Here is a 20,382-nt window from a genome sequence, read left to right on the forward strand (position 1 = left end):
GAAGATTCTGGGGCCCAGGCCCTGGCGTTCGCTGCTCTGGGCCAAGTCTCCACAGCAGGACCCTGGCTAGATGTGGAGGAGATGTGCCCCCATCTCGGCTTCCCTGTCGTGTCAGATGCTAGAGCCATTCTGGCCAAGAATAATTCTGAGAAGAAAGAGCTTCTGAATCACTATAAACACAGTTATTTTGCAAAAGGGCAAAACTGAAAAAAAATGTTTTAAAAAGCATTACAGTTATAGAAATGTGTCGCCTAAAATACTTTGTAACGGTTTGTGGGAATGTGCCGAGCCACATTATGAAAGGACCCTGAGAGAGACTTTTCAAGGGCAACCTTCAAAACCAGCGTGGAGCCGAGGCGCTGGCCCTACCCACCCTGGAGATGTCACAACACACGGCTCCCAGGGCCACTCTGATGTCGGCCCCAGGGGGACCAGGCCTCGAGTTACGAGGGATGGCAGAGGATTCCCTCTAGAGCAGCTGACACCTCCGCCTGCCCTTCTGGCTGCTCAGTACACCTGCTGGAAAGCTGGAATCTTAAAGGAAAGCTTTGCACTTTGATTAAGAAAAAAAAGAGGTCTACCACCACTTCCTCAATTGTCACAGCTCTTTCGCCACTGGGAATGATGAAGATAAGGTAAAAATAGACACAGTCATGATTTGTTACTTAGCGAGGACTCCGACGGCCACGCTTGAGTGCACCCCTGAATTTAGAGCTTATCTCTCGGATATCTTAAGCTGGTCCTAGAGATCTGCATCCCCAGCCCTCTACTGGGTTCGATCCCTCTTCCCCAGTCCAACCCTCCACTTAGCTCTGCGCACAGACCTCTCCTGCTGGGAAAGATGGAGACTGAGCTGCAAATTCTTAATCTCTGTGTGAACTGTAAATATGAATCAATTTAATCCTCCCAACAATTCCATAGGGGTAGTTACCATATCACCACCATCATCGCCATTATCACCATCTTCATCATCATATCACCATCTTTATCAACACCACCATCTTCATCATCATATCACCATCTTTATCAACACCACCATCTTCATCATCATATCACCATCTTTATCAACACCACCATCTTCATCATCATATCACCATCTTTATCAACACCACCATCTTCATCATCGTATCACCATGTTTATCATCACCATCATCAATATCAACATCATCATCGTTGTTGTGTCTAGTAAGTTGCCCAGTGTTAGTGTGGTTGGCAGAATAATGACTCCCCTCACACCCCCAGAATGTGTTGCCTGCTATGGCAAAAGGGACTTTGCAGACATGATTAAGGACCCTGATGTGAGATTCTTCTGGATGATCCGGGTGGCTCCAGGTAACCACAAGGAGGGAGACAGAGTCAGAGTCATGGAAAGATGTGAGGACAGAAGAAGAGTCAAGAGACGCAGCTGCCATGCTGCTGGATTTGAAGGTGGAGGAGGGGGCCATGAGCCAAGGGAAGCAGTACCTCTAGAAGCTGGAGAAGGCCAGGAAACAGATTCCCCCCTGGAGCCTCCGGAAGGAGCAAAGCCCAGCCAATACCTCAACTTCAGCCCGTGAGACCCACGCCAGACTTCCAACTCCCAGAACTCGGATAACAGGTTGGCGCTATCGTGAGCTGCTAAATTTGTGGTCATACGTTATGGCAGCAACAGCAGCCGAATTGATGAGTGACTTTACAACTCGAATCTCCTGCTTTGTAACTGAGTGCCGCCTCAGAGCAGGGCCAGACCCACCATGATGCCAGCCGCCAGTGTGGCATGGGGCACCATGGGGCCGACCGACCCCCAGCGCACAGCACCCCTCAACCCCCGAGACGGCTGCATGAGGCCGTGTTCTGGCCGCGCTGAGCTGGAAATGGCCCCGTGCTCAGCCCGGCTGGGAGCTGGCTTTGAACTCTGACCGAGCGGGAGACTGGAAAAGTGACTTTTGCCCAGATGTCTGTCTGAGCAGACAGAACAGAGGAAAACTGCCCCCCAGTGCCCAAACCCCACTGCCTCTTCCTGACCAGAGGGGGAGGTGCCTTCCTTGCAAAGGGTGAAATGAATGTCCCTCTTGACTCACAGCTGGTCAGACCCGGATCTTTCACATTAAAAAAAAATGCAAAGGGGACAAAAAAAAAAAAGAAAGAAAAGAAAACTAGAAGCTGGGGTTGGAGGGCAGGAAGAAAATGCAGTAACTCTGGAGGGCTTGGTCTGAGCTTGAGGTCTGGGGGGTGCTGGAGGGCCTGGCCCGGCTCCTCCCGTGGAGGCAGGAGGGTGACCAGGCAGCGTGGTGGCCTCGGAGACTCCTCAGCCCCTGCAGCTCTAGGCTGAGACCTGAGTGGGGTGGGAACACGCCTGCTCCAGGAAGAATCTGAGGCAGAGGAACTCGGCACAAACCCAACTTCTCTAAAAGTATTAAAAGCCTGTGGCCCACAGAGGCCTGGCTGCAAGGCCCCTCGGTCGCTGACGGCGGGTCCCTGACGGTTGAGACCCAGCGTGGTCCTGGCATTGAGCAATAGGGCTCTGCCTGGGCCCCAGGCCCTCTGCCTGCCCTGCCCGGCTCCCACGGAGGGCAAGGAGAGGCCGCTGCTGGGGTGCGTGTGTGACCGAGCCTCTGTGTGTGTGCGTGTGTGCATGTGTAGGCCTGCGTGGCCTTGCTTGCCCGTGTGTGAGCCAGCGAGTGGCTCCACAGCCCTCCTTGAGACCTCGGGGTCTCAGGCTGCCCCGGCGCCCTCTTCTCCAAGGACAGTCAGAAGAGCCGTCTGCCGGGCCCCAGCACAGACCCTGGGCTGCTGTGGTCCGCCAGGGGACAGATAGTAGTAATAGATATGGAACTGACTGAGCTCTTACTAGGTGCCAGGCTCTGTTCTAATAAGCACATCATTGCACCAGTCCATAGAAATTACAAGCCTATGAGATAAGAACTAGTTTTTGTCCCATTGAGTGGAGCAGACCTGAAGCCCAGAGAGGTGGAGTCGTTTTCCTGAGGTCACACAGCATTGGAGCAGGGTGGGAGGAAGGCTGCTTCCAGGGCCGACGCCTGAAAACTCCACTCCATGACCTCGAGTGCCAGCCCGCACCGCCTGGGCAGCTGTGGCCTCAGCAGGGCACCCATCCTGTTACTCCCGGGCCCTCCGGAGGCTGGGAAGCCATCTGGCGACCTTGCAGGGAGCCCTCAGCAGGCCGTGGCTGCACTGATGGTCCTGAGGGAGGGGGGCCACATGGCGGTGGTGGTGGGCATTGTTGGGCTCCGTGGCCCCCGGCTAGGAATTGCGCGAGTGTGGATGAAATAGTCGTCCCCTGTCTCTAGGGCCTGTTCCCTCTGTCTCTGCTCCAGGGTGTCTCACTGAGGCCCCCAGCTCCAGGACTCACGGGGGACACCTGTCCTTGCAGCCCCACTCCTCACCGGCCAGGGCTTCCTGCCTGCCGGAAGGGCAGCAGGGCACGCGGCTTTCCTTCCTGGTGTCTGGCTGTGCCACCCGGGAGCCGGCCCAGCCCAGCCGTGCTTCCTCCCATGCGGAGTGGGGCTGTGCCCGCGCTGGCCACGTGGGCGCCTGGCCCAGCCGCCCACGGGGCCCCTGCCCCCTCCTGGCCCAGGATGAAGGACGGAGTCCTTGCTCCCTGAGCTCTCACCGCCTTCTGGGCCATTCGCCCGCGTCACAGTGCGGCGGGGACAGGACCACGTGTGGCCTGGCTCCGGGGGATCCAGGTGGGGATAATGGTGTCCGCTGTCGGGGGAGGTCTGCGGAGTGGCAGCCCTAAGCCTAGGGGGACTCCACCGTGGGGCTCATCTGCCAGCCCCCCAGCTTTGTAGCCATGGGACCTAGCAGTTGTCTCGGCGCCTTGGTGTCCACGTTAGTGATGTGGGGGCAAAGTGGCAGCTCCCGCCCCTCCAGGCTTGGGCCGAGCAGCACATAGGAAGTGCTCCCTGCAGGGGGTGGGACCATCACCTCCTCAGAGGGTGGGCAGTGGTGCTCCAAGCTGCGCCCTGACTGGGGACTGACGGCAGTTATCAGCCCCGTCAGACCATTGTGCAGATGGGCAAATAAAGGCCCACGTGCTCAGATCTGAGGCTTCTGTACTGGTCCCACCTTGTCCTCTTCTTCTGCCCTCTCGAACATCGGGGAAGCCAGTTTGCCCCAAACACTTCACTTATAGGAAGTCGAGAGCAGCGTCTCGGGGCAAATACCTGCCCTGGTGTGGGTGGAGCTGCCGCGTGAATGTCCACTCACACTGGACATGTCCTGGGACCTAATTCTTTCTGTTGAGGGGAATCCTGGAGTAGGACAGGGAGCCAGCAGGGCGGCTAACACCTGCCAGGAGCAGACTGCTGGGACAGTGGGTCTCTGGTTCTGGCGTCAGAAGCCCTGGGTTGGTTCAAAGCCCGATCTTGCTCATAGCTGAGACATGGTCTCTGGTGGGATTTAATCGCCTTCCGCTTCAGTTTACCTGTTTGCACGGGGATCTGGTGAGAACGGTACAGGTGAAGCTCTTACGGGCTTCCCTGCTGGCTCAGTGGTAAAGAATCTGCCTGCCAATGCAGGAGATGCGAGTTTGATCCCTGGGTCGGGAAGATCCCCTGGAGAAGGAAATGGCAACCCCTCCAGGATTCTTGCCTGGAGAATCCCATGGACAGAGGAGCCTGGCGGGCTACAGTCCAGGGGGTCGCAAAGAGTCGGACACAACAGAGCGACTAAATAACAGCAACAACGACAAAGCTCTTGCACAGGCAGATGCCCGGCCTGCAACACACCTCAGCAGCGGTTTCTCTCTTGACTGGCCCTCTCATTTGCTGAAGGGGAAACTGAGATCTGGGCAGAGGAAATGGTCTTTCTGAGACAACTTGGTCTTAGCAGGGCTGATGGAGCTGAGACAGACCCTCATTCCTCTGAACAAAGAGAGGTTTGCTTTGGGGTCTGCTTCTCGGGAGTCAGCTGTGTGGCTGTGGGAGCAGCTCTGAACCTCTCTGGTTCTCACTTCCTCGCCTGTAACACCAGCACCCTGACCGCCCCTCAGCATCCCCAGCCTGGGTCTCATTTTCACCCCGACGTGGAGAAAAGTTTTCAAAGAAGTTTGTTCAGGGCCATGTCTGCCTAGGAAGTATGCGGAGAAGATGACACAACCAAGTGACCTTGACCGTTGGCTTGAATCACTCCAGTAGTTTCTCTTTCCCTTGACCTGTGGCTTAGAGGCAGCAAGCATTTATTTCTCTACTGGCATAAAGTAACTTTTATTTTCAAACACTATGCAGACTTGATGCAGAAAACCTAGAAAGCACAGAAAAACGCAACGCTGGAGGGAAAAGAAAACAAACCAACAAACACAAGATGAGGAATTAAAAAAAGAGAAAACTCAAAGAAAAAGAAAGTGAAAAGGAAAGTCAAGCAAACGCTTTTACGAGAGAGGGCCCTGTCATAAAACCACCATGTTTCTGGTGAACACTGTCCTGCTCTAGCTTGAACAGCCGTGAGACCAAGGACATTGCCCTCCCAGGAGCCATCCTGGAGTCGGCTGGAGGAAATCCTTGTTTCTAGAACCTTCTCCTGCACACCAGATGCCCATCACCTATGAGGCGGACTGGTGTGTGTGGGGGCTCCTCTGGTCTGTGCGAGTTCCATGGAGCAGAGCACGGGGTTCGAGGGGCTTAGGCCCCAATGCCCTGGGCTGTTCCCCTTCCTGCATGGGTTCCCGAGGTGGCCTTGAAAGAGTGTTCTGGCTCCCCTGTGACTTGCCTTCCTCATCTGTGGCATGGGGATTCTTCTAAGTGGATAAACATGCTGTGTTCAGGACAGAAGGGCTCTGCCCATGGTCGTGGAGACGGTGAGCTCACATCCACCCGAGGATTCACATACCAACGAGCGGTTGCTTTAGAAACACAGTGCGGGCAGGTCTGTGAAAGCAGGCAAGAGCCTTTCCCTGGAGGGCCTGCGGCTGGTCTCGTTCAGGGACACGTTGAAAGAAATGCCGACGACAAAGAGATGCCAAAACAAAACAAGATCCAAAAGGATACATGCACCCCAATGTTCATCGCAGCACTGTTTACAATGGCCGAGACACAGAAATGACCTATCGACAAAGGAATTGATGAAGAAGATGTGGTAAATATATACAGTGGAGTACTACTCAGCCATTAAAAAGAATGCAAGAGTGCCATTTGCAGCCACATGCAGGGACCTAGAAATTGTCACACAGAGTGAACTAAGTCAGACAGAGAAGGAGAAATATCGTATGATATCCCTCATATGTGGAATGTAAAAGGAACTGGTACGAATGAACTTACAAAACAGGAGGAGACTCACAGAGAACAATCTCGTGGTTGCTGGGGGAGGGGGAAGGAATAGTTAGGGAGTTTGGGACTGACATGTACACACTGCTGTATTTAAAATGGATAACCTACAAGGAGCTACTGCACAGCACACAGAACTCTGCTCAAAGCGATGTGGCAGCCTGGATGGGAGGGGAGTTTGGGGGAGAATGGATCCATGTATATATATGGCTGAGTCCCTTTGCTGTTCACCTGAAATTATAACAACATTGTTAATCAGTTATACCCCAATACAAGTCAAAAGTTTTAAAAATAAAAATAAAAAATAAAAGATGGCATGCAGTGGCAACAAGACAAGACAAGCAAAACCCAGAAATGCCAAAATGGCTTTGCAGAAACAGACAGAAGTTGACCATTCTACAGTGGGTGTCTTCTCTAAACGCTGTGATGGTGGGCATGGAGACCTGGATGGGTCTGAGATGCAGACGCCTCGCGAGTGGGGCACCGCCCGGCTGTGTGGCCACTCAGTCTCCGGGCTGACACCCCGCCCAGCGCACAGCAGGTATCCGGAAGATTCTGAGTGGGGAAAGGACGGATGAATGAAAAGGATTAGTCTCCGTGGGAGAAGGAGCAGAGACGAGGAGGCTTTCCGGTCTCCAGGGCATATGCTCGGGCTTGAGATGAAGCCCAAGGCTCAAGTGTTATCAACGCTTATCATGTCGGATAAGGGTCAGCTGTGCCCTGGGCCTGGAGGCACTTAGCTGCCGGCCTCCGCTGGCAATATTTGTTCAACTTTCTCTCTTGTTTTCATTTTTGGTCTTCCTTTGCAATTCCTAAGTCCAGATGTCCAATAGGGCTGGGCCACAGAGAGGCCCAGGCCTCAGCACAAGGTCTGGAGGCTGCTGGCTGGGAGCTTGGGTCCTGACCCCTGTGGTGCAGGGGTGGGTCCCCAGGGTCTCTCCCTGTCCTCTGCTCTCTCTCCCTGATGAGCAGGTGGCAGCCGAGGAGGACCCCTGGTATGTGAGTTGCGGGGGCCCTTTCTGCCCAGCACACTCTTATAACTCTCAGCCCCGGCCCTGCTGATGGATGCCCCTGAGATTCAGGCCCACCGCAGATGGTGCCTGGGGTCACTGAGCCAGCACGGGGACCGCTGGACCAGCAGCCGTGGGGCCACCTCTCCCAATACCTGGGACCCCTGGGCCTCTGGGATCCCCGGGGAAGCAGCACCCCCTGCTGGCTGGTCCCCACTTCGTGCCCTTCCCCTCCCTGGAACCAGAGGACGTTTGCTCACCGCTGGGTCCACACTCTGCCTTTGGGACTGCTGGGCCCGCTACAGCACGTTCGTAGGATAGAAGATTCTTACAGAGGATATACCGACGATCCTGCAGTTCCACTCCAAGGTTCCCAAGGAACTTCCACCTGGGCCCATCAGGTGTCATGAGTGAGGATGTCCACGGCACATGCAGGGGTGGGGGCCCTCCTGAAGCCCATCGGGGTTGGTGGGCCACATGGAGGGCGTGCGTGCAGGACAGACTGGACCCCAGACAGCAGCACCGGGGAATTTAAAAACAAAACGCCAATGAATTGGGAGATCGGGATTGACATAGATGCACTACTGACATTACGGATAAAATCAGCAACTAACGAGGAGGTTCTCATCTACTGTGTAGCAGAGGGAACTCAGTGCCCTGTGGTGACCAAATGGGAAGAAAATGCAGAAAAAAGGGGATACGTGTGTATGTGTGGCTGATGCACTTTTTTGTACAGCAGAAACCAACACAACGTTGTAATGTAACTATACTCCAATAAAACAAAACCCAAAACCCTGCCAAGTTTAAAAAACAAACAAAACGGAATGAGAGCACATTACAAAGCCATGGATTTACCAGAAATAAGTGAGCGGATAAATACTAAAGGGCATCACAGGGAGCTGCCAACAGTTTTGCTTTTTTTTTAAACCTACTAAAACGAGAATGTCCTGTCGTGTGACCTTAAGAATTGCAGTGCATTTACACAGAAGAGAATAGAGCGATGGGAAGGGATGATCTACACACATGACACCGTGTGGAGTTTTGCCCAGACAGAATATTCAGTAAAATAAACCAGAAATGTAGCAGTTTGCATGCTGTGATTCCAAGTCACAGGGTTCAGAGCCAGGCAAGACGGGTCTCTGTTATTGGAGGCTAGGACGGGATTACCGCTGGGGGATGATAATGGACCACTTTCTCCCGTGCTGCTGTTACATGCGTGTGCAAGCGCATCGAGCGTACAGTGTGTGCACTTTTCTGTACGTGAGTCGCCCTTCCATAGGTGCTCAGGAGCGTGGACCTGGTAAAGCGACAGCAGGTTTACAAGAAAACCCAGAGACACTAGGTTTTGTGCTCAGGGTGGTGAGGAGCTGCCCAGGGTCGGGAGGGAGTGAGACGGGAAAAGGCCCAGACCTTTCCTCTGCCTCCTGGGCATCGAAGGTGAACAGTGGGGGCCCCCCCTTCCTGAGCTTCCCCTGCACCCCTGCACCGCAGGGCCCAGCCCTGGCAGCAGGAGAGAGGAAATCCCCACTGGTTTCTTTTTCTTGCCACTGAAGGGGCTGCAGGTATTTGTTCCTGAAACTCATGACTGAGCTAATTTTACACCATGAGCGAGATGCTACAGGGAGAAATGAAACGGATGCTCAGGGGTCTGCTTCAACAGCTGGGAGTGAGGCTGGAGCCTGGAGACAAGGGTCCTCTGCCTGCCTGCAAGGCGAGGGGAAGCTGGGTTTGTCCAGGGGGATTACCTGGATCTCAGGTTATACCTCAGACTGGGATTAAGAACTGCTGAGGGTGTTTGGGACTCTGTCATTCACTGGGTGCTGTGGGCCTCGGTTTTCCCATTTCTAGGCAGAGGGGGTCATCAAACGATGCCTCAGGACCCCAGAGCAGACAGCAATGTGTCTCGTCTTTGCTTTGTCTTCCTCTGTTACTTTAGGGGACCGATCACCTCCGAATGGAAGAAAACGTCAAACTGTGTTTGGATTTTAGGAAAACTAAATCAAGTGTAAAAGCATGCTGCTGCTGCTGCTGCTGCTAAGTCGCTTCAGTCGTATCCGACTCTGTGCGACCCTATAGACGGCAGCCCACCACCTCCCCGTCCCTGGGATTCTCCAGGCAAGAACACTGGAGTGGGTTGCCATTTCCTTCTCCAATGCATGAAAGTGAAAAGTGAAAGTGAAGTCGCTCAGTCGTGTCCGACTCTTAGCGACCCCATGGACTGCAGCCTACCAGGCCCCTCGGTCCATGGGATTTTCCAGGCAAGAGTACTGGAGTGGGGTGCCATTGCCTTCTCTGGAAAAGCATGCTAATTACACCTCAATTAGCTCCCCTCACACCGGGAGCTTACGTGGTGGTGGCCCAGGCTCTGAGGGCATACCACACTGCGGGAGGCCTTGGAGCTCACCCCCAGGTCCTGTACATCAAATGATGCCATCTGAAAGAGTTCATTTCTGGGTCCATCTGCATCTTAACAAGTGACCCAATGTTTCCCCTTTTTATGGCCGAATAATATTCCACCGATGAGATGGTTGGATGCCATCACTGATGCAATGGGCATGAACTTGGGCCAACTTTGGGAGATGGTGAGGGACGGGGAAGCCTGGCGTGCTGCAGTCCATGGGGTGGCAAAGAGTCGCACGTGACCAGGCGACTGAACAATAACAACAATACCCCACTGTCTGTATATATACCCCATCTTTTGCATACAGTAGAAACCAACACAGCATGGTAAAGCAACTGTATTCCAATAGAAATTAATTAAAGAAATAAAATTTGAATAAAAATATGAAAAGAGTGCATTTCACCATAATTAATTTGTGACTCATCTAATCATCCAACATGCTTCCAAGGCTCTTAGACGAGCAAAAGGCCATAAAAGATTTTTAAAACATCCGTAAGCAAAGGAACCAGTCACATTTATTCATACCAGCAGAATTCTTCCTTCTCTAGGTGGGATTCACACCTATAAAGGCAAAAAGGAAACAAGTGAATTCTGAAAATCTTCTCTGTGGTCTTTATTCTCGCTGCCTCACACTGAACTGCTCAGAAGCTGCTCATCATTCTTAAAGAGAAAGTGTTATTTCTGATCTGATTTTTCCAGAGGAAGGGGGGGTTGGCTTGTATGTCACCCATCTCCTCTATCCCGCCACCACAGACAGTGGTTAAACTAGAAAAAATGCTGGATCAACAAGAACTCGTCGATGGCCCTGCAAGATGAGAGTTCTCTCCAGCGCCCTGGGGGCTGCACTCTGAGAGTGTGGCTATGAATCATGGGCCCCTGGATATGGAATTGAGCAGGGCAGGAGGGGCGGACGGAGAGGAATGAGGTGCCCAGTGGACCGGGGGCCCCAGCAGGGCCAAGGGGCAGGCGTTGTGCGAGCATTTGAGGCTGCACGGGAGAAGGAGAAATTGTGAGCTGAGGTCTGAGGACGCCTGAGTTAGGGATTCTGGGGGAAGAGAAGAGGGCCGTGGGTTCCTGAAGCAGAATGGAGAAGCAGCTCAGGGGAAGTCAAGACACTGGACACAAAGCCCAGCTTGGAGCTTCCCGACCCCACGACAGCGAGGGGCCATCACTGACTCTCTCTCAAGGAAAAATGGGCAGGGACTCCCTGGTGGTCCATTGGCCAAGGCTCCATGCTCCCAACGCAGGGGCCCAGGTTCCATCCCCAGTCAGAGAACTAGGGCCCGTGTGCCCCAACTAAAGATGCTGCCCACCAAAACTAAAGATCCCGTGTGCCTCAACTAGGACCCAGTGCAGCCAAATAGAGAAAGGAAAAGAGAAACAAAAACCACAAAAGGGAAAATCAGACAGGTCTTCCCTGTAGGTTTGGAGTTCACCTTGAAGGACAGACGGACCCAGGAGGAGGAGAGACAGTGAGCAGAGAGCGTGCGAGCAGAGAGTGTATGCGCTGGGTGTCCAGACGGTTGCTGAAACGAGGGAAGTGTCCAGGAGGCCAGAGGCTTGCATAACCCCGGGCCCATGTGTGGGAAACGTCCCAGGAAAACTGCTTCGTCGCTGTCACCACAGCCCCTGTAGGTCACGGCAGGCGTGGGGCTGTCCGCTCTCAGGAGCACCCGCTGCCCTCGTGTTCACAGGGGTGTGTGCCCTGCAGCTCGTGCAAGGAAGGTCTGTGCTCAGACCTAACAGCTCCATCAGCCCGTGTTTTCCTGACCTTCACCTTGTCACTCAAGGCTGGGTTATGTATTAATATCATTTCGTGAATGGCTCTTGGCCTCTGATGGTTGTTCGGGGGCAAGAGTTTAACTGTTGAATCCTGTAAACTGCTTTTCCATGAGATGCCCGCTTCCAGGCCTTTCTGCCGGAGGGTGGGTCAATGTGCATAATTTCAGGATGCAGGTGAGGAGAGATGGGGGTCCCTCCTTAAGTCTGGAACACGCACGCACGGGAGCAGCTGTTTGGAGTGAGTTCTAGGACACGTAGCACAGAAAGGGGAAAGACCTGGTCCGGCTTCAGGCACGGTGCTAAGACATCCCCTGCACGTCTTCACTCTCCCTCAATCCTACATGATGGGTACACTTATGGCCCCCACTTTACAGAGGAGGAAAACAAGGCTTTGGTGAGAGAGGAGCACCACGGTGAGAAAGAACGACCCGAGGACCACTCCCCACGGCCTCACAGCACGTCCCCGGCGCAGAAACAGCTGCGATCACGTCCAGACCCCCTGACTGCTCCCTGGGAGCCAGGTGCAGTTGGGGAGGGAGGCAGTGAGCCACCCATGTGATGCCCGCGGCCACTGTCTCTACATCGCATGGGGAGACAGGGAACTTGGAGAGACACCCTGGTCCAGTGTCCTGTGGGTAATGAATGGCAGAGCCAGGACAGGTGACATCTGAGTCCTGGTGGGACGAGAAACCAGCACTTTCCATTCTGCAGAGGCCACAGGAGGAAGATCCGGGGTTTTGGAATGAAGTCCTGACTGCCCGACACCCCCACATCACCCCGTCTCCCCAGGCAGCTCTCCCAACCAAGTACCTGTCCTCAACTTCCCACGCAGGGGGTGGCATTCCCAACCCTGCCCTGATCAGTCACGTAAACACCTGTCTTTAGAAGTTCGAAAAACAGAGGGTGGGTGAGAGCCATGAACACAGAGCGTGGGACAGGCTCCCCTGAAGGCCCGCAGTCCTTAGGAAGCTGTTCCCTGCCTTCTCTCCAGCAGTTACTAGCGAGCACCCCAAGGGCTGTGAGCCTCTAGACAGCGGGGTCTGGCTGCTCCCCTCCTTCGGTCCCCACGCCACCCAGGGCCCACCACTGAGTGAGGCGTGATGACAGCTGCCGCGTGAGGGCATCTCCTGTGAGCTGTCTGCGGAGTCCAGGGTCCGAGCTCTGGGGTCAGGGCGATCACCATCTCCCTCTGACACTTGGAGGAACTCTCCACAGCAGTGACCCCAGGAAGGGCCGGACCTCGGAATGGAAGGCTTGCCGGGTCTTAAACACACCAAGATGGTGAATGAGCTAAAGACTCCAGGACGGCTGCTGCAAAGGGCGAGTTCCATGGCATGTAAATGATGTCTCTACTTTAAAACGCAGTGAAAAGAGCGCGTGGTGCCCCCCTGCCCCTGCCAAAGTGGGCCTTCTGCCCAAGGAGCAGAGATGCCGGTCTCTGCCACGGTTGTGAATGTCGGCAGACAGAGTTGAATACATATCAGAGGGATGTGCAGGGGAGAGGGGAGAGACAGAAGGAAAGCGCGAGGGAAGAAGGGAATTATGGGAATCGGTTCGAGCCCCCGTCAGCCACACAGTCCCCGTGGGGCCCTCGCGTGCCACTTCTCTCTGGAGTTCTCATTTCAGAACTCCTCTCCCCTCCTGGTGAGGAATCTCAGCTCCGCCTCCAACGTCTGTGGGCAGCGACTCCCACCGCCGTGGGTCTGGAGATGTGATGTGTCTCTGGGGGAATGGGATGAGCCCCAGCCACCCCGTTTTAAGTCACAGGCCGCTGCAGGCCTCCCGCGTAAAACCACAGGAGCCACTAGTACTGTGGCCGGCAGGCAGAAACGGGGATGCAGACACCGCCTCCTGTGAGACCCAGCTGCCCTGTCTTCAGAGAGACCAAGCCTGCCTCCCATCTGGGCAGATGAAAACCAGAAGGTCGTCCTGCAGTGTGGGCTGTGGGGGGTGGGTGGGGGGCGGTGCGCCGGCTCTGCCCCGGCCCTGGGAGCTGGAGGAGGTGTCGGGGAGCCGGCCAGGCTGGAGAGAACCCCTGTGAGCATCAGCTCAGCTCCCGTCCGTGGCGTCACAGGGCAGTGCGGAATAGGCCGTGCTGGGCATGACACCACGCAGGGACTGGTGAACACCACAGGCCAGGCGTCTCCCCCAGAGCTGATCCCTGAACTCAGGCATCAGTGACATCGACTTGATAGGCCTCACCTCCTGGGTTCATTGGCTCCACCCAGCTTGACCTCTCCTTTGGCTGCTTATAGTTTCTACTGCCTGATGGAAATTTCCACCTGTGTGTTCTTCCGTTTGCAAGAATGAAAACCCCCCCAGGGTGGGGACTTCCCTGGCAGGCCAGTGGTTAAGACTCTGTGCTCCCAATGCAGGGGGCGACAGTTCGACCCCAGGTTGGGCAACTAAGATCTCGCATGCTGCCCAGTGAGTCAAAATAAGTGGAAAAGAAGACCGGAGTGGGTAGCCATTCTCTTCTCCAGAGGACCTTCCTGACCTGGGGATCGAACCTGCATCTCCTGCATTGCAAGCAGATTCTTTACCATCTAAGCCACCAGGAAGCCCCCGCTCATGGGTGATTAGGCCCATTTCACGCCACCACTTGCCCAAGCTCACACAGCTAAGATACAACTTGAATCAGACTGACTGCCCCTGCAGGTTTGACTCCAAAGCTTGGATTCTCACCCCCACCCACCTTTTTTTCCCTTTTTTAAATTATGAAAACCGTCACCTTTCATCCCCAAGGTGAAGTCAGCATCCCCCGCCCTCTGGGTTTTTTTGCTTCTGTTCTTAGTGGTGCCAACTCATTTCCCCATTACCCAGAGTCATTGCCCACTTCTCCCTGGCTCCCCAAACTGATGGCTACCTTGTGCTTCCCACCACTTCTTTCAATCCAGCGTCTCCATTCAGACCCCGTCCCTTCCCTGGCTCTGTCTTCTGCAAACTCCACAGCAGCCCACATGGCTCCTTGTGATCTCAGGAGCACAGATTTGAGCCCAGCAGGTCCTCTGCTCAGAGCCCTCAGCGCTCGTAGCCACAGGAATAGCGTTCTAGGTAAGTGGGTAGGTCAGCGTGTAAGGAGACAAGTAGAAGAGAAATGCAATCCCCCAGAGTCCGTTTTCCTCTTTGTAGCTATCACCTTTCAACTTCCTCCTCTCTGCAGTTACATTCAGGCTCCCTTTAACAAAACCGCTTAACAAATCAAGCGGCGACATCTCCAGAAGTTGAGAGGGCTAGAACCGCCCACCGTATATCCCTGCTTCCCCAGAACGCCCTCTCACTTAGAAACTCAGAGACTTAGAGCTGACAGAACCAGGCTTCTGTGGGCTCATACATGGGGGCTTTGCAGTACACTCCAGGCCAACCCTCATGCGACCTGGAGGATAAAGGCTTCAGCACAAACTGAGTAACCAAATGAGTGTTTTGAGGAAAGCCTTTGTCTCCAGTTTAGAGAAGGCGTTCTCACTGTGGGGTGTGAGACTGTGAGATCTTACCTGTCTAAACAAACAAGTAAACACATTTAGTTTTGGTTGGGACCTTGAACCACAAGCTGCCAAGAAGGCAAAATATGCAAAGCGCACATCTCCACCCTGTTAAAAATACCTCTGGGTGCTGGGCCTGGCTTCCTTTGTTGGCCAGACCGAGGACCTCATCTCAGGTGGGGTGGCTTGGCCGTATTTGCATAAACTATTTACTTCAGAGTTCTAAGAAGTGTGGTAGACATCCAGAGAGGTAGCTCTTCATGGCCAGACCCCGACTGGCAGGAGCCGTGGGACCTCAGTTAAGTCTCCCGAGTTTTCTAATTCGGTTTCCATGTCTCTCAGATAAGAATTAATAGCGACAGCTACCTTCAGGGAACCTTCACTGCATCCCAGGTTTCTGCTAAGCCTGTGTACTGATCTGATTTCATGTTCACAGTCCAGTGACTTCTGCTAATGGGTGTGTGTTAGTCGCTCAGTCGTGTCCGACTCTTTTGTGACTACATGGACTGTAGCCCACCAGGCTCCTCTTTCCTGGGATTCTCCAGGCGAGAATACTGAAGTGGGTAGGCATTCCCTTCTCCAGAGAATCTTTCTCACCTGGGGATCGAACCTGCATCTCCTGCACTGCAAGCAGATTCTTTACCATCTGAGCCACCAGGGAAGCCCCCGCTCACGGGTGATTAGGCCTATTTCGCCCCATCACTTGCCCAAGCTCACACAGCTAGGATACGACTTGAATCAGACTTGATTGCAGGTTTGACTCCAAAGCTTGGATTCTCACCCCGACCCACCTTTTTTTTCTTTTTTTAATGAGAACTGTCAAGTGTTTGGAGAAGTTGACACCCAGTGAGCACCTGAATAGCTACTACCTGGTTTCAGTGCATTCACATCTGGCACATGGATGCTTCACCACCACCGCCCCCAAGACAGTGAACAGACCCATCAGCCCAAGGTTTAGCCAGGCCCTTCTGCTGTCCCTCCCACCTGCTCTTCCCTGACACATCCCACCCTGGACCCGTGGCAGCTACTTCCTGCTGCTAGAGATGAGTTTTAATTTTCTAGCATTTTATCCAAATGGAATGACATAGTTTGAATGGCTTTTAGGGGGAGGCTGTCTTCTCCCATGCAGTATAATTACTTTAAGGTTCAGCTACGTTGCAGCAGGTATCAAGAATTCATTCTGTAGCTTGCAGAGGAGCATGGCATTGTATAGATATACTACTCAGTCTTTATCTACCTCCATGTGGGTGCTGGTTCCAGTTTCTGGAGATGACAAGGTTTCTGGGAACGTTTATGTACGAGTTATTTACAGGAAGAGATGCTGCGGTAGGCAGGATGAACTACCTCTCCAAAGCGTTCATCCGACTTCCCCTAGTATTGGTAAATATGCTACATTATGGCTCTCCAGGTGGCTCAGTGGTAAAGAATCTGCCTGCAATGCAGGAGGCGCAAATTTGAAACCTGGGTTGGGAAGATTCCTCTGGAGAAGGAAAGGGCAACCCACTCCAGTATTCTTGCCTGGGAAATCCCACGGACAGAGAGGAGCCTGGTGGGCTACAGTCCATGTGGCTGCAAAGAGTTGGACACGACTTAGCTACTGAACAACAAAAGCGAATGCGGCAAAAGGTGTTTTTGCAGATGCGATTGGGGTTAAGCACCTCCAGCTAGCGAGATGATGCTGGCTTATCTGGGTGGGCCTGGCCCCCTGGCACCTGCTGATCTTTTTACAGGCTTCTCAGTTTGCCAGAATGTCACAGTCAGAGTCGCACAGTAGGCAGCCTTAAGAATCAGCGTGTTGAAACACACAAGAGCTTTGAGCTCAGACGTAAGGGCCGTGCTGAGCACAGCGAACGGCAGAGAGAATCAGAACAGTGCAAGGAGGGCCTTCTGGCTTCCCCAAACTCCACGGAAGTCTCGATTCGCATCCTGGGGCTGCTCCTACTTCCCTTTTCTCAGGGTCTGCGCTCCCTCCCTGGAACAGCTGGGCCCAGGTCTCCCTCCAGGGAGCGTTCGGATGGAGCACGGCCACCCACCATCATGACTAAAGATCAAAAAGAGCAAAACAGAACAAGACCTCAGGTCTCCGGGCCATTTCCCCCTTCAGAGGCGGAGAGCAGCACATCAAAACCAGAAGATGAGCCAGAAGGTTGGTGGTGGGTTCTAGAAAACTCCAACCACAAGGATGAGGAAGAGTGAACTGAGTTATATAAGAAGTTGGTTTAAATGTGCTTGGGTTTGGGGTGTGGGCTCTGCTGGGCGAGTGGTTGCGAAACGTCCTTTTCTCGGAGAACACCTGGGCCGCTCCCCTTCTGCCCGGGGGCCACAAATACTCTCCAGCACCGATTTCTCTTTTAGTTTTTAAATCGAAGTGCAGTTAGTTTACAATGTCGTGCCAATCTCTACTGTACAGCAAAGTGACTCAGTCATTGCACATGTATATTCTTTTTTCTTGAATATCACTTTTCCATTCTGGCTTATCCCAGGACACTGTATATAGTCCCCTGTGCTCTACAGTAGGACCTTTTGGTGCCTCTGTTCTGTCTGCGATAGTTTGTATCTACCAGCCTCACACTCCCAGTCATCCCTCCTCCCCCCGCCCCCGTCCCTTGACGCCACAAGTCCGCTCTCTCTTTTTCTATCCAGCATCTATTTCTGAACATACTTCTGAGATTTTAAGTGCGATGCCAGGGCTTCAGAGGGCTTCCTTAGGAAACTGCCCGTGGCACCCTGGCTCTCGGGTGACATGGGGAGGCTGCAGAGGTGATGGAAAGGGAAACTCACCCGCCCAGGGAATGCAGGTCCTCCAAGATGGGATGAAGGTTAGAGCCAGAGGCTTACAGAGGCCAGTCGTGTCCAACTCTGCAACCCCATAGGCTGTAGCCCCCCAGGCTCTTCTGTCCATGGGATTCTCCAGATGAGAATACTGGAGTGGGTTGCCATTCCCATCTCCAGGGGATCTTCCCCACCCAGGGGTTGAACCTGGGTCTCCTGCATTGCAGGCGGATTCTTTACCGCTGAACCAGCGGGGAAGCCCTTACAGAGGCCACACGTCTATGATATGCTGAGATGCTGGTTGCTCCAGCGTGCTTCCCTCTAGCCGGGATCTGCCCTGGTGGGAAATTAGGTCTATTTCCCCAACGCTTAGTTACTGTCTGAAGTCCCTGACCAAGTGTTGTCATCACTGAAGGTCCCCCCGGCCCTCTGAGTTGGCTCAGGTGGCCCACTGCATCACCTCGCCTGAACAAATGGAAACGAACCCCGCTCATCTGATGGCAGAAGAGATGTGGGGCATCTCCCCTTGGAGCTGTGGGGTCAGATTCTTCCAGGGCCCCTCTATTCCCCGTTCTAAGCGTGGAGTCCTTAGAAGCTGCAGGAAGCTTTCCAGGTCCCTTGGAACTGGGAGGTGATGAGTGGGTTCCTTCCACAAGCGTCTGCGGAGGGAGCTGTGGATTGCCAGGCCCCCAGAGTGGGGATGCAGCAGGAGGTGAAATAGACACAGAGCCTCACTTCCAGAGCCTCCACTCCAGCGGCAGGGACAGACCCCCACCAAACCCTCGATGGGAGCAGAACCAAGCAGTGGGCAGGGGGGCTGAGCACACCTCGTAGGGTCTCTCAGGACCAGAGAGGGTTTCTGGTGTGGCATGCCCCCTGGACGTTTCTTCCCTAGGGATCGGCTACCCTCAGGGGTTCCTGATGACAAACTCTGGTTTCTGGGGATCTCACCTGTGCCTGGGGGGCCCCGGGCACTGTGCTGAGCAAGATGCAAAGAGCCCCAAGTCCCACCCACCCAGAGAGTGCAGCTGGGAGGTGAGTGTGGACAATGGTGAAATCACCCCCATATAGGGGTCGGATCCGAGGATGGGTGTGGACCCCACAGGCCCAGTCTGGGGGTTCAGCCCCTGGGTGCTCTCTTCTGCTCCTCTCCCATGGTCTGGGGTGGGACAGGGGAGCCAGGAGCCACCTGGATGGGGTCATGTGCGGTGGTGGGGGGCACCTGGCTGCGGCCAGGACACCGGGCTTTGAGTCGCCACAGCTGCGTGGCCTGGGCTGGTCCCTTCACCCTCTGAGTCTCAGTTTCCTCATCTGTAACGTGGGGACATCCCTTCTTGCCAGGTGGGTGTGCAGAGTGGAAGCCGCGAGCCACCGGAGACAGAAGAGTGCGAATCGAGATGGGCTTGCATGTGAAACACTCAGCAGAGGTCACAGATTTGGGACCGGAAACAAGCGGAATGTCTCTCACCGGCGACTCTTCAATTCTGGATTTTCATGCGAAAGTGATAGCATCTGGCTTTTATTTGGGTTAAATAAAATATTTGATTACATTAATTTCTCTCATCTCTCTCTCCTGGGGCGTGGACCAGGTAGTTGATGTTTTCAGAGCTCTGGGGGTGGGTGACTGTTATGTCATCAAAGTTTGGGACACGTGGAAGTTGTCGGCAAGTTCCCATAGTAGGCGTCCCTGCAATCCCAAGGACGAGCTCGAGCGCCCAAGAGCCTGTGTGCGGCGTGGGCAGGGAAACAGGCTCTGGGGCACCTGCTCGGTGCTCCTGTCTCAGCTGTTTGCACCCAGGACCCTGTGTAACTGCTCCAGGTGCCCGCTAAGGTAGGGACTGTGCTGCCCTCATTTTACTGATGCGGAAACTGAGAGGGGAAGTTACTCCCACGGTCACATGCCCAGGAAGCAGCAGACAAGGATTTGAACCCGTGCTTTCTCCACCACACACATTCGTGGGGAATGCTGTGAGTCCCAGCTCATGGAAGCAACCAGAGTTTATGAGCTGATGCTCCTCAGAGCCTGGGGCGGGGCGAGGAAAAAGTAGTAAGGTGGCCAGCAGGTGGTTCAGGGGCTGGTACGTTGCAAGTACCAGCAAGGCTGTGATTTCCATCATTAACCACCACCACCAGCACCACCACCACCGTCACCACCATCACTATCCTCAGCAGCATCACAGAGCCGTGGTCAGTGTTCCTGGCTTTTTGGCTTTCTCCCTTTCCAGGTCAGCTGTGTACAGTCTCAAATGAAGAGTTTACAGGGGCTGTTGGGGCAGGGTTCATGCAGGAGGAAAAGTAATGAGCTTCTTAGAAACGCTCATTTTTGAGGGTGGGTGGGGTACAGTCATCTTTTGAAGTCCAGTTCCTAGCCCCGATGATGATTAGATCAGTAGCGAGCACCACGGGCCTCTGACCGTATTCCCGATTGCCCTTCACTTCTGCTCAGGGAGAGCAAAGCTGTATTTCAGGGGAGATCTGATGACAGTTTTGCAATAAGATAACTTGTTCATTTGAGAGAACCTCAGTCCTGGCATCTTCAGAAATGGCTCCAGGGCCGTGGACTTGCTGGGTGTTGTTCTCAGAAATAAGCAGAATTGCTCCCTGAATTCTAGCACTTTCTACTTCATCCACAGGAAGGGCAGCAATTGTAAAACTCTGAAACTCCTTCT

The 20,382-nt window shown here is 54.0% G+C and overlaps 2 long non-coding RNA genes and 1 other non-coding gene across 3 annotated transcripts in view; 1 reads left to right on the forward strand and 2 right to left on the reverse strand.

Annotated features, from left to right (window-relative positions):
• The window catches only part of LOC112442266 (uncharacterized), a 241,951-nt gene that overhangs the window by 27,770 nt on the left and 193,799 nt on the right, over positions 1-20,382 (reverse strand). The window lies entirely within an intron of this gene.
• On the reverse strand, positions 10,358-10,431 carry MIR2326 (microRNA mir-2326). Its single transcript, NR_031120.1, has one exon. It is a non-coding gene; the product is annotated as a microRNA mir-2326 (primary transcript).
• On the forward strand, positions 16,669-19,531 carry LOC104974752 (uncharacterized). The gene is made up of 3 exons (XR_812615.4): positions 16,669-17,087; positions 18,609-18,748; positions 19,055-19,531. It is a non-coding gene; the product is annotated as an uncharacterized lncRNA (long non-coding RNA).

Source organism: Bos taurus, chromosome 18 (assembly GCF_002263795.3).
Source record: "Bos taurus isolate L1 Dominette 01449 registration number 42190680 breed Hereford chromosome 18, ARS-UCD2.0, whole genome shotgun sequence".
NCBI classification, from domain to species: Eukaryota; Metazoa; Chordata; class Mammalia; order Artiodactyla; family Bovidae; genus Bos; species Bos taurus.